The following is a 14,699-nucleotide window of genomic DNA, read 5'->3' on the forward strand; positions in this document are numbered from 1 at the left end:
AGATGATGTCCATCTTACATCCCACTTTCAGCTGCATCTGCTATTTTGCGACTTTCAACTTCACAAGCAGTCTTGTCCCAGTTTGCTGTCCATAACCTTCAAAGAGAACACACGCCATCCTTTGTTTCCAAACACTTTACACAACGTATTCATAGATCCAGTGCAAAGCCCTTAAAGGGGTGGTTCACCTTTAAGGAAACTTTTAGTATGCAATAGTATGGCAAATTCTAAGCAACTTTTAATTTGGTTTTATTATTTGCCTTTTTCTTCTAAGTTCTGACTCTTTGCAGCTTTTAAATGTGGGTCAATGAGTTGACCCCAACTAAAAAGCAAATACTATGTCAGGATACAAATGTATTGTTAGTCATTGCTACTTTTTACATTTAGGCCTCTCCTATTCATATTCCAGTCTCTTATTTAAATCAATGTATGATTGCTAGGGGAATAATGTTACTTCTAATAGTGCCTAATTGCCAAATATAGTGTGACTTAATATCATAATTTATTTTAAAAAATCAATGTATTTGAGTGTTACAGTAGTCAATTTATCAATTTCGTCGCCGTCGCGACGAGGTTCGTCGCCGTCGCGACGAGGTTCGTCGCCGGGCGACGAGATTCGTCGCCGCGCGACGAGATTCGGCGCGCGTCATATCAAAACTGTGTTTGCGCATGCGCGCGCGTGCGTCATGTGACGCGCGTCGTGTGCGCGCACGCGTCATGTGACGCGCGTCATGCGCGCGTCAAAAATGGGCGTCGCCACTATAAATAGCCCCGCCCGTGCTTACATTTTTAGGAGTGCAGTTTGAAAATGGCAGGACCTGGCATGATGAACCGGGACCAGCTAAGGTACTTCGTCAGGTACCTGCACCAGGAGGGATACGACAATATCCCTCCTGGAGTGAGAGGAATCCAGGCGCTCCGAAGGAGCATAATGGAGAGATTGAGGCGCAGGCTGCGGAGGGAGTACCGCCTGCGTTTAAGTTTGCGGGAGCTCCAGAGGATCTGGAGCGATCTCAAAAGACGCCACAGCGCATTTGTAGATGAGCTGCGCATGGAGGTGGAAGGTAGAGTTATTTAAAAGAAAACATCTTATAATGATTTGCTATTTTACAGCAAAAATGTATTTAAGTGAATACTGTAATTAGGATTGGAACAGTTGACTTTGACTGACTGACATAATTGCAGACAAGTTAGATAACAAGTAAATGAGCTGTCAAATGGAGATTATTTAAACAGATTATAATAGATTTATTTAAATGCAATACATGAGTTTCCCTTCTTAACTACAATAAAGCCACTTGATTCCTATTTATTTTGGTATTTTGGAGCAAATGTGTATTTGTTTAGGCCTGTGACAAGGCTAATAAGAATTTTACTTCACATAAAGGTAGATTTATTTAAACATAATAAATAGGTTTCCCTTCTTAACTACAATAAAGCCACTTGATCAGGCTCGGATCTGTGGAAAGGTCACCAAGGCCCGGGGCCTAGGGCTGGAAGATTTTAGGGTGGCGGCATGCTGCCCAACCACACCCATATTGGTTCAGAAAAACTGGGGATGCACAGGAGATACAATAGTTTCCCATGCAAGCAATCCCCATTGCTCCTGTCCAGATGATAAAAATTTGCCCGAATAAAGGGGAGGGGACAGGGGCGACGAATGGCAGTGGGCCTAGGGGCGCCTACTATGTAAATCTTGCCCTGCACTTGATTCCTATTTATTTTGGTATTTTGGAGCAAATGTGTATTTGTTTAGGCCTGTGACAAGGCTAATAAGAATTTTACTTCACATAAAGGTAGATTTATTTAAACGGAAAAAATAGGTTTCCCTTCTTAACTACAATAAAGTTAATTTTCCTGTAGTTACAACATGACACCTTATCCTGTATAATTTATACTATACAAATGCAATTGCTGTGTTACTCAAACTGAAATTTATTCATTGCCAGCCTGAATGGATCCAAGATGATCCTGATGATGGGGAAGTACCACCACCACCACCACCACCTGACCAGGCAGCACCGCCTCCACCTGATGAGGCAGCACCGCCTCCACCTGATGAGGCAGCACCGCCTCCACCTGATGAGGCAGCCCGCCTCCACCTGATGAGGCAGCACCGCCTCCACCACCTGTCCAGGCGGCACCACCACCTCACCAGGCGGCACGACCAGTGGACGACCAGGGGCTCAGTGTAGGCACTCAGACAGAGAATGCCTACTACGACCAGACTGAGCTCCTGGTCACCCTAGTCCACCAAGTTAATGCCATGGCGGCAGGAGCTGGGAGAGGTTAGGGACATTGTAGACAACCTGCAGAGGGTAGTTGCTCCTCCTCCTCCTCCACTTTAATTTATTTATTGTTTGTTACAGCACCGTTGTGCTATATGTTGTAAATTAAAAAATTTTTTTATATCTCTATATTTTGAGTTCATTTTTCATTTGACTAAACTAATACTCACATGGTACTTGGAATTGTTTGGATTCTAATAACACAACGATGACTATTCTTAATCGGAGTCATTAAAATTACATTACATAGTATTTCAGAATCATTACAATTACATGATGTAAATATAAGGTTCATTCACATAAACATATGGTTTATTCATTTTTATCTGAAATACAAAGCATCCAGATACTATCTGTTCAGATTTATTAGTTGTACTTGTGTTAGTAATCTACTATTAGATATATGAAGTACAGATGGTACTTTTTGGTTAAACAGAGATATAGAGTAGTAGTAGATACCATTACCAGTTGACCAGAGGTAATGTGAAAAAATCCACAAACGTTAAAAGTTTAAGAAACTTGCAAAATGGGAGCCATTTTTCAAGATAGGAGTCCTCTAACAATGCAGGGCATGTGTGTAGCAGTATACTAAGTGAAACACGCATGTGTATTGGTCTTCCCATGGAGTCCAATCCAATTCAGCACATTCAGACACAAAGCAAAAGATACCATGTTCATTTATCATCACAGACTACAAAGCTTGAAACTAAGGGGAAAATTTTTATTTGTAGGCCCAAAGATGAAAAAAGGTTATACAAACAAAACACCCATAGAAGATGGGCTTCATCAAATTGCACTGCGCGTCAAAAATAACGTCGCGCGTTAAAACTCATACTTGCGTCCGCGACAAAATATTTTTGACGCGCGACAAAATCGGCCCGCGCGACTCGTTTCGCGAATTTTTTGCCGTTTCGCGAATTTCGCTGGAAATTCGCGAATTATTCGGCGAAGCGAAACGCGACAGATTCGCCCATCACTAGTCCTCAACCTTTTATACCCGTGAGTAGTGATGGACGAATTTGGGGCGTTTCGCCGAAAATTTTTCGAATTTCCCGGTGAAAAATTCGCAAAACGCCACCCCATCTTGTATTTGATGCCGGCATCCTTTTTTGATGCCGGCATCCATTTTCGGTGAAATTGCACCGGCGTCCATTTTTTTAGGACGCCGGCGAATTTTCGCGTCAGTTTCGCAAATTTATTTGCCAGCGGCGAATTGCGGGAATTCGCCCTAAATTCTCGCCTGTGAGCCACATTCAAAAGTAAAATGAGTTGGGGAGCAACACAAGCATGCAAACAGTTCCTGGGGGTGCAAAATAAGGCTGTAATTGGCTATTTGGTAGCCCCTATATGAACAGGCTGTCTAAAGGGTGCTCTGTTTGGCAGTACAACTGGTTATGCAACCAAAATTTGCCTCCAAGCCAGGAATTCAAAGACAAACACCATCCAAGGGTTTGGTGAGCAACATGTTGCTTGTGAGCCACTGGTTGGGGATCACTGACCTATAGAGACCTTCTCCCCTTCTTTCTACGAATGCTGGTGCCCCATATAAACATTTGAATAACACAGTCCACTTGTAAATAAATATATCTTATAATAAATATTCAACACAAAATGAAGATTAAGCCACAAACAATAAAATGTTTCATTAAGATGCCTACTCATATAACAATTATCATATTTATTACTTGAACTTCAGCTGTAAGAGATAATCCACCCCCTGCTATGAAATATGAAGATATTAAAAGTTACCATGGAGCTCTGTAACCTGCATAAAAGTTCTTTGCCTGTGACATGTTCTGATCTGTGTGTCTGTAAATTCTATTATCTGATGATATTTCCCCTAACTTGAACTATTTGTTACATGCATGTGCACCCATAAACACTATTAAATTTGTATTTTTTCGCAATCAAAAAGTTATTCAAAATAGATTTGGGTTATTTAGATGATTTTATCATAACCTTTTGCTGTAGGTGTAGGGGGTAAAACGGTAAGGCACAAGGCAACCCTGTCCTTAATGCTTGCCATAGGACCATTGCTTCCTAGCTGGTGCCAAAATGACACTTAAAGGGGTGGTTCACCTTCACGTTAACTTGTATTATGTGATAGAATGGCTAATTCCAAGCAACTTTTCAATTAGTCTTCAGATTTATTTTTTATAGTTATTTGGCTTCTTTTTCTGACTGATTCACAGCTTTCAAATGGTAGTCATTGACCCATCTAAAAACAAATGATCTGTAAGACTACACATTTATTCACACTCTACACCATACTAAAAGTTAATTTAAAGGTGAATGACCCCTTTAATTTAGAGGGTGGGAGAAGGGGCACCTAACTGCCCCACAACCTCTCATTTATTATGGACGTCTGCAAGTGTCAAACATGACTGTTACTTGATCATGCATGGACTGTACTATCTTTGCAACAGTCTAGTGCTGAGTTCAATAACACTAGGAACAGCCTTCTAAAGTTATGCTGCAGTGTAAAACCAACAAGTCAAACTTCACAGCAATCTCTTAAATAACAATAAGATGGCTAACATAGTGCTGCTTAGGCATACAGTTATCCCTGGAGAACTCATTCGCCTCAATAATTCATTTTGGGCTGCCTACTTTGTCAGGTTGTAGAATGCAATGGGAGAGTTTCATGGGAAGATAATTCCCTCATATAGAGGACCTATACTTCCTATAGCAGTGCTGCTCCACCCAAATGTTAATGGACTGCAATTTCCAGCACACTATAATTGGTTTAAGCATTATGGGAGCTGCAGAGATCAAATGGAAACACAGAAACAGCACAATTCTATTTTTATGTTGGTGCCATAGATTATACATTTTCTAGTTCATATTTGTGTTAAATGCAACTTTTCTGCATTTTTACCCATCATGCAGCAGTAATAAGAGTGTAGTCTAGAGCTAAATCTATCCCAAATACTGTTTCACGCTATCAATATGTCATTTACTAAAACAAAGCAGAAAACAGAAGGAAGAGAGAGGTTATTTATAAAGAGTTTGAATTCTAAGGTATTGTGAGAGGTCCATCAATCTAAGTTTAAAATTGATTGCACTTGGTGGACTCAATTCAGTCAAACACAATGTTTCCATTAATGAAGCTATTATCTCTGCATTGTTTAAAATTCCCTTCTTCTTGCAACTGCTCATTTAAACGGATTAGAAAAATAGTTCCTTCTTCCTTTATTTAACTAAAACTGGAAAGGAATGCACTTTCTTAGATACAGAAGATAGCTAAATACATACAAATTATATATTTTACGAGTTTTTTTTAGCCTTTAGCTTTCATAATGATTGCTTTTGTTCTAGTCCACAGAACATAAAGGAATACAATAATGGTAGATCATTGAACTAGATATCTCATAACAAAGCATTGACTGAACATTAATGCTCTAAGACTGTACCTATGGCAACATGTAACTCATTAACTGTACAATTATGATCTTAAAAGGCTTGAAGCATTTTCACAATAATTCATATATACGGTTCTCCATTACTGGATATGGCAAATATAAAGGGGTCTTTTACCTACTAATAGATTCTGACCCTACGCAAATATACTGTATGTTAAACATGGTATCTGAAGACAAACAAAAGACCACCAAGCCTTACAAAGACCACACTCCTAACAGTACCAATTTAAGTTGTATCCAATTAGTAGCCAGGCAACAACACAGATGGCATCTCAAATGAGAAGGGATACATAGTATGGGTTCCCCTAACTTGAATGATATTTAACTCAAATGGAGAGCCGTGTTACAACACTATGGAAACAATGTAATATGTGGAGGGAAAGGAAATTCATTTTAGGGTTTGATTGTCCTCTACATCTTAAATAGACATGTCTTGGATATTTCATTATACAGGAAAAGATTGGACTATCAAACTATTTAAAATGTAAGTACCTATCAAGGATCATTTATTGACAGTGGGTTAAATTTGCCCCAGCACAGTGACCCATAGCAACCAATCATGAATTAGCTTTAATCAGTCTTCTGCAGTTGGGACATATTTGTCCACTGTTTGTAAATGAGCCTCATAGTAAGAGATAAACAGTAGATTTCCCCTTTGTGTTTGTTACATTTTATACATGGCTTCCTATAAAACAAAGAATAACATAAACTCCTCCTCATAACCTTCAAAGCCCTTCATTCCTCTGCACCTAACTACATCTCATCTCTTGTTTCTCTATATGTTCCTGCCCGAAACCTCCGCTCCTCTCAGAGCAACCGCTTGGTTGTACCCCCCACTACTACTGCTGTTTCCCATATCAAATCCTTCTCTCTTGCGACTTCTTATATTTGGAATGCCATTCCTGAATCTCTCAGGAGAGAATCATCCTTCAGTGTTTTTAAAACAAAACTTAAAGACTACTTCTGGGAGCACCTGGATAACACCTGAACTGGCACTTATAGAACAGTGTAACAAACTGTAACCCACAGCACCTTAATACCCCTCTGAATTGTGTCTGTATGTTACCCTTCCATTTAGATTGTAAGCCCTACGGGGTAGGGTCCTCTAGCCTTTTGTTTCCTTGACACTGAGCACTTAATCTGTATTGTAATTATAGTTTTTATATTTATGTGAATTGTATTTCTAATAATGCACTTATTGTTACTTTTTATTCCAATGACCCCTTGTTTGTTACTACTAATTTATTTATAACATACATTTATTTAAAACTAAATATCAGAGACAGACTGAGCGCTGTAAGATTTTCTTTGTTGCTCATGAATCTGGCAACCATCCCTATTATGCACTGTTAGTCTGATACTGCTTTTAGTTTGGATGCAAGTTAGACTGCTCCGCTAGGAATGAAATAGCATGAGCACATCATGAGCAATGGCCAGCTTCCAACTAGAAGATGTGCTGACTACGTTAGAGTCCACATAAACAGACTGAAAGCAAAAAATATCTTTTTTTGTAATAATTGAATATTGCCAAGAGTAGGCAGATCACCTTTAAACATATGCATTAGAAGAAATTGAATTTTAATATAAAGCTGTGACAAGTACCCAAAAGTAAAAGTAAACAATATAAATAATAAAATCCTGCCTCAATGCATTCGATTCTAAGATTTGTAGTTTCTGTTTTTCTGTGCCCAGAAATATGAGCCAGGGATGATTTAAGCTACCAGTAGCAATCTGCCAAAAATGTTAATAAGAGTAAAAAGTATTTTTTAGCATAACCATATGTCTCCCTTGGTACATTCAGTAGTGTTTCTGTATTTACTGAACCCCTCTATTTTGAGTGGAGGGTAATTACAGTACTACAGGTTACTGCCAGTAAGTCTAGGATTCCTCTACAATGGAAGAATACTGTCAGAGCCTGTAACACTGACTAGTTATCAGTATTCTTTTTGCCTCTGAACTATGTGTACTATTATATTAAGTAGTGTAGTCTAGGGACTTGCTGGAAATTTTATTGTCACTAGCTACTGTATGCTTTTATGTGGAAATTTATTTTTGGAACACTTTAGCCTGTGTGTATTTCTTTCTGCCAAACACTAATCATACTTTCTTGCTTTCTGGCTGGGTATTTAGAGATACACACAAGATCAGTACCAATGTCCATAGAACAAATCAGGATCAAGTACACTCCTGATAGGCTTATTCATGTTCACTCCAAGATTTTCTACATTATCCTTTGGAGATCTCCCATTGGCATGCCACTAATACAGCAATCTAACATATAAAATGTGGGTAACAATGTAATGTCAGTCACTTTTTAGAAGAAAAATCTATATCTCCTAACCCAGACATAATTTCAGTTATTTTCCTTTTTTCTTAATTAGCTGCCTGACTGCAAATGTAAAGGGGGCAGGCAAGAGCATTAGAACATCTATTAAACTTGAATATATTGAAGTGATATAAAGACAAGGTAGAAATAATTAACACCTTTACTGAAAATACCAACAAATCATCCAACCGGTTTATTAATGGTACTGATAGGCTCTAGTTTAAATGATTAAAAGATTATAAAACTCAGGCAAGCTGATATGGTATACCAACATGTGAGCAAGGTGAATACAGAAATCTCAAGGAGTTTTTTTTCTAGTATTAAATATGAGTGTCAAAGGATAAACATGACCTTTACTTTATGCAAATCTTGACCATGAAATTTCAACTGACAAATGTAGTTATTAATTACATTTAAATGTTTACATATCATATAACTGATGATCAACAGACTATCCAAGAGAACAATACATTATTTAACATTTTATAAATATTGCAGAAATTGTTAGGCCTTTCTTTTTTCCTCCCTTTCTGGGAGACCAAAATTCCAAATCTGTCAAATTAATCTAATTTTTACTCTGAATTCATTGTTTATTGAATTTATGAATTAAAATATCATAGATTTGAAATCAAGAATTTTAAAATGCATGTATACCTGTAGTTGTCATCATACTGTTCACACCCTAAACGACTAATTAGCATATACTGCAGAGAAACAAGAGCAGTCATGTAATATGCATTTAAATGTATGCTAATAACCAATAAACATATGGAAATATATGTGCCCCATTTTAAACAGGGTAAAGTGGGAATTCTAAACTCACTCACTTGAACAGCAGCTCAGAAACATCCTGCAGATATGCTATGAAGTTATATTATTCACATCAGTCTGGGGAATCCAGAATAATTTTTTTAACAAATTTTTACAATTAGCAAAATTTTCCTGACTGTCAGTTTTTTTTTTAATGAATTGATACCTTGATAAAAGCTTATAGTTTTATCAGAATTTTGGAAATGAAAAAACATTCCATTTATTGTGGTGCATAATGTGCTACAAAGCAGAGTTGAGCACTAACATACATCTGAGTCCTTAATCTCCAATGCAAATGGGAGGATTTTAATGTAGGCCTAGACAAGGTCAAGGTTACCTATAACAGCACCAATAAATTTCCTACAACAATCTGCAAGAAGGTATTAAACATGAAGCTGGACCTGCATTTATTCTGCTGTTGAGGAGTCATTGTATCATTGTATATATGATATTGACACCACATTTATACTTAAACTGCCATGTGGTCTGGGCTATATAGCGGTCACTATATTAATCTGGTCAAGTGTTGTGAAACTTGCATTACATTTATCATGCAAGGTGTTCTTAGAAGTGCTTTAAATGAACTTGCCACAGCATTTATATATCTTTGTGTTCTAGGGTATTATACATGAAATTAGCCCTGGAATACTATTAAGGAATCTTTGCCAATATTTTGCAATTAGCCCACTGCATGGAAAATTGTGCAAAGAGCTGCAGGCCTTGAATTGAGAGCTGTCTGCATTAAGTAGCTCTGAATTTAAATATGGTGAACAAGGGGTGGCACATAAACAGCCTCCCCCCATCTTGTACATCATTTAAAGGCACAAGGTATAGAGTAGCAAGATATGCAGCCCATATCGGGGCTCTGTTCTTATAGTCTGCCCTGAGGCAGGTGATAAGAAATGGACTGAGCTGACCATCTGACATGGTATCACAGATTTTTGATCAGAGTAGAGAGCAAAGAGCATTTGGCAAGTGTTCCACAGAGAAGCACTAACGGGAGCTCACTTGCACCCCTTAATGCTGTACTTGTGGCCCCCAGGCAGGCCCGGATTTGCAGCAAGGCCGCATAGGCCCTGGCCCAGGGAGGCGTCAATTAAGGAGCGGCATGCCGCCCAGCCGCATAAACAATTCTCTTACCAAACCAAATGGCTATTGCTCCAGCATGAAGCCGCCAGGATGCACATGCATGCTATCTTTCGTGAGGGAGGGGGCATCGGAGGACGCCGGCCTCCGGGCGCCCTCAGGGCAAATCCGGGCCTGCCCCCAGGGTCATAAATAACCCCTGCTGTCTTTACTCAGCTTCTACAAATTAAAAAGTCCCCTACTGTAGATCACATGAGGGGATATGTTTTTTAATAATTTGTTACTATTATTTTACACATGAATGAAAATAAAAGGATAAATCTTAAACCAATCAATGTTTTATCAACCATTAATAAATGAGTCTCTCATTATTTGATTTCCATTACATGCATGTACACATAAATATATTACTCTTTGCAAATGTAGTGCACATATTTAATCCTTATATAAGAATAGTACAAAGAATATAGCATACATAGTAATGAAAATTAGGGCATAAAGAAAGGTTTCTCTAAGTGAACACTTGAATTATTCCATTCCCATATCTTTTTAATAATATTGCAATTAAAGACCACAAGGAGCCATTAAAGCTCTACAAATATAATTAAACCTCAGAAAATGTAATAAGGGCATTAAGGTACCTGTATATATGGAAATTGAGCTTCACCGGTTCGTATTTATATCAATGGAAATACAAATTGACAAACTGTAGGTTAATGGAAACTGAGAAATTACTAAAACTAACTAATGAACTACACAGAGAAAGCACTCAGTTTTAGTTGGATTAAGTAGGTACAGTGTAATCTATTAGGCATTAAGGTACTGATAGATTTGAAAATTATAAGTGGGTGTAAAAAGTGTGTATAAAAGGCAAGAGGACTACAGTTAACTGTAACTGTACCTTGATTGTGGAAACACAGTAACACAGTAGATGAGATAGAAAGAAGATCAAGTTCAACCTTTTTGTCAAAATGGACACTGTGGCTAACTGCTAGTCTGAAAGGGGGAAATCAGACCAATTGACTCTAGTAACTTTATATTTTTTTTATTTGGTAATACAAACATCAAACCCTTTCTTAAAATATAATGTATATGCCAGTGCCAGCTTAGTCTCTCTTCTTTGGTCTTTTATATTTTAGCAATATTACCATTTAGTGTCCCTCAATGGAGACCAAAACTGCACTGCATATTCTAAACTGGGCCTTAGTGTTTTGTAAAGGGGAAGCATTACCTCTCCTGTGAATATATATCCCTTTAAATACAGGACACCTCTTTGATTGCTATTTCTGCTGCAATGGCATTGGAAATGTAGGGGACTGATAAATGTATATCCATTTACGTTGCATTCCCCCACAGATTGGGCTCAAAGTGGACCCTTAAGGTGGCCATATACGGAGAGATCCGCTCGTTTGGCGATGTCACCAAACGAGCGGATCTCTCCCCGATATGCCCACCTTGAGTGGACAATATCGGGCTGATCCGATTGTGGGCCCTAATCTATAGTAATGGGCGGTCGGATCGTGGGGCCGCATCAATGAATAAATGCGGCCGTGATCCGATGGGATATTTCGTCCCATCCAATCGAGATCTGGACGACTTTTGGGGGGCCCCATACATGGGCCAACAGCTTTTAGTCTGTCAGCAGCTTTTATCGACCCGTGTATGGCCACCTTTAGTCTAAGGGATGGAGTAATTCCCTATTTCCTGGGTCACGGTTTGATCCCTAGCTATCCCTGCCCCAAGCAGGGGCTTTTGCCTGAATCTCTCCTAAGTGGATTTGAGCTTCCTATGGAGTCATTAGTCAGGACTAGTAAGGAATAGCTAGACCCTGTAATAGTCTCTCTAGGAAAGCCAGACAAATTAAGGCTTCCTATATTGAGCAGCTTTGGCACCACCAAGAAGTGATAGATGGGATTAGATCCCAATGGCATTGTTGCCTAGTCAGGGAAAGAGAGACAGGGCAATAGGGACTTCTCCCTGGTTTCCTATCAAAAGTGTTCCCAGAAAAAAAAGGAGAAACTCTAGGTACACTGGGTACACTGTGTGATATCGCCCTTTCAGCACTATTAGAGGAAAGACTCTACAATTGGTCTGCATTGTGAATATTGACTGTATTAGGTATCATTGTGCCATTCTCCCTTGTGGATCTGTGTTAATAAATCTGTTTAGTTATTGTGTAGGAACCGCTGATGTCCAATTATTGTGCAATGCACATATTTACAGTTGTGCAAAACCCTCCACACCATTGCAGGGCTCAGCCTTGGGACATCAACCATCTGGAACACAATATTGTGGTAAAGCTTATAGTTAGAGCATCGGTGTCACTCAATTTACTATAGGCTTACAGTAACGTTTTTATCCAGAAGTGACAGTTTAAAATTTCATATGTATATGCTTACATTTCCATTTGGATGGATTTTATTGTTCTATATACAGTATTTAGGTGTCATTGGCAAACTCAAATACATTGTTTATAATGCACATCCCAGCCCACTAGTGAACAAATAAAATAAAAGTGGACCAAGTATAGAACCTTGCAGCACCCACTAGCGACACCTCCCCAAAAGAATGCACCACTGACAAACACTCCTTGTACATGTTTGTTTTGCCAGAAGAAGAATATCCGGGCAGTAAATTCCCAGTTATGTGTTTGGAATTAGGAAGTATGAAGTACTTGCACCTTCTACTTCTTACTGGGAAAGATGACACTTGAAAGGTCAAGTTTGATTAATAAAGTAGTAGACAACCCAGGGGAAACGGGTGATGGGAAACAGATCTATATGTATAGGGAATTAAGAGCAGTTATTAATCAGGGTAAATAAGTGTCTGGGAGAAGACTAGTGATCTTAGATAGTAAGTTGTGTATTAGTTATAACGATTGGACTGGCAGATAGCACTGTAAAGAGGTATACAGAAGACACATGCACTTCCTAAAAGTTTTTGAAGGATTCTTCTCATTAAATATGTTTCGCGATCTATGATTTCTTTAGATAGGAAGTTTAACTTACATGGTAAATGGTCCATGACAACCATGATACATTGGATATGATGCTATAGCATGAAAAGCCTTCAATAAAGGCTTAGCTACTGATTTGTATATCTTTCCAGCTACCACATATTTCTCATCCAAATATTTTTTATAGGCAGTTGTCTATAACATTATTCATGCACTTATACACAAATAAGCAATGAACATGTATAGTGGAGTGAATAAATAATGTGTGTGGTATGTTGTGTAACATCATCCATAATGACAGATTTTAGATGGAAAATAGATTGCTTGTATGTAACTCTCCTCTTGCTATTTACTCTTCAATGGACATGATTGATGATTCATTAGCAAAACATATCTAAGATCTGTACATTTGTCTACAGCAAAAGAAAGACATAACAATGCATTCTACTGGAATGGCTTGTAATGCTTTAAAGCTCTATTGAAAACGAGCTAAAAAGAAATCTTAGGAAATAATGTGAAACAGAGAATGGCAGAGCCCTGGAAAATCTCCAGCAGATACTTTCAAAAATAACTTCTTATCAAAGTACCTGATGTGCGATATTGGATCTTTAGGTGTCATATTATAAAATCAAATATATACCTGTGTCATACATCTTCTCACATGTAGATCCAAAATGTATTCTCACAAGTGAAGGTGGCACATTAAAACACTGGGTCTATACAGAAAACAATGGCTAATTTTCTTTTTTATCTTCATATCAGTACTATATATAGTATTAGCAGAGATAATTTGTTATACAATAAGAGGGAACAGATGAAGAAAATGATCGTCAGAATACAGGATAGTCAGCCAAGAAAGATGGATAGAAAAGAAGACACTAGGTTGGTTTTTTTAATAAAGTTCATATTTTTTCCATGACAATCTGTTCCACAATGGACATTGTGTTGCTGCGGTTTTTGTGGCAATAATTTTAGTGCTAAATGTTGCTGCAGTTTTGTAAAAATATTCACCAATGGTGAAATGGGGAATTTTGCTGCCGATCCATGCTTGGGTAAAAACATTGGGGCTCATTTATCAACACTGGGCAAATTTGCCCATGGGCAGTTACCTATAGCAACCAATCAGTGATTAGCTTTTTAAAGCCAGCTGGAAGTAGAACAATGAATGCAGCATTTTAATTGGTTACCATGGGTTACTGCCCATGGGCAAATTTGCCCAGTATTAATTAATGACCCCATTGTTTTTTACTTGTGAATACTGTTATTGTATTTGTTTGGTTAAGGTTGCTGAAGTATTTCAAATAAGGAGAGATGTTATTACTAAGGGTATTAATATGGTATTAAAACACTAAATAGATTGATAGATGATGATAGATAGATAGATAGATAGATGATAGATAGAAAGATAGATAGATAGATAGATAGATACAACTAGAACTAGAACAAATATATATAGTACAATGCACAGCACACCTTTGTTTTACATTGATTAAATTTGATTTACCCCTAGTTTCATCTTGAGTCAAATTATTTAAAACAAAATAAAAAGGAAAATCAGACTGACACCAGGCCATGATAACTTTATTTGGCATAGGTACTGTAGATTTGCCAAGTATACCACTTTTTTTCTTTAAATATACCTAGGTGCATAGATAGCATAATAATGGCTGACTGCAACCTTCAACATGTTCTAGAACAAAGTATGCATGAGCCACAGTCAAATGTAAAAAAAGCTGGGGAGCCAAACAACATTTAAAAGTTCCAGGGTGTTGCAAAATAAGTGCTGTTACTGGCTGTTTGGTAGTCCCAAA

The sequence above is a fragment of the Xenopus laevis genome, chromosome 9_10L, assembly GCF_017654675.1.
Source record: "Xenopus laevis strain J_2021 chromosome 9_10L, Xenopus_laevis_v10.1, whole genome shotgun sequence".
Taxonomy (NCBI): domain Eukaryota; kingdom Metazoa; phylum Chordata; class Amphibia; order Anura; family Pipidae; genus Xenopus; species Xenopus laevis.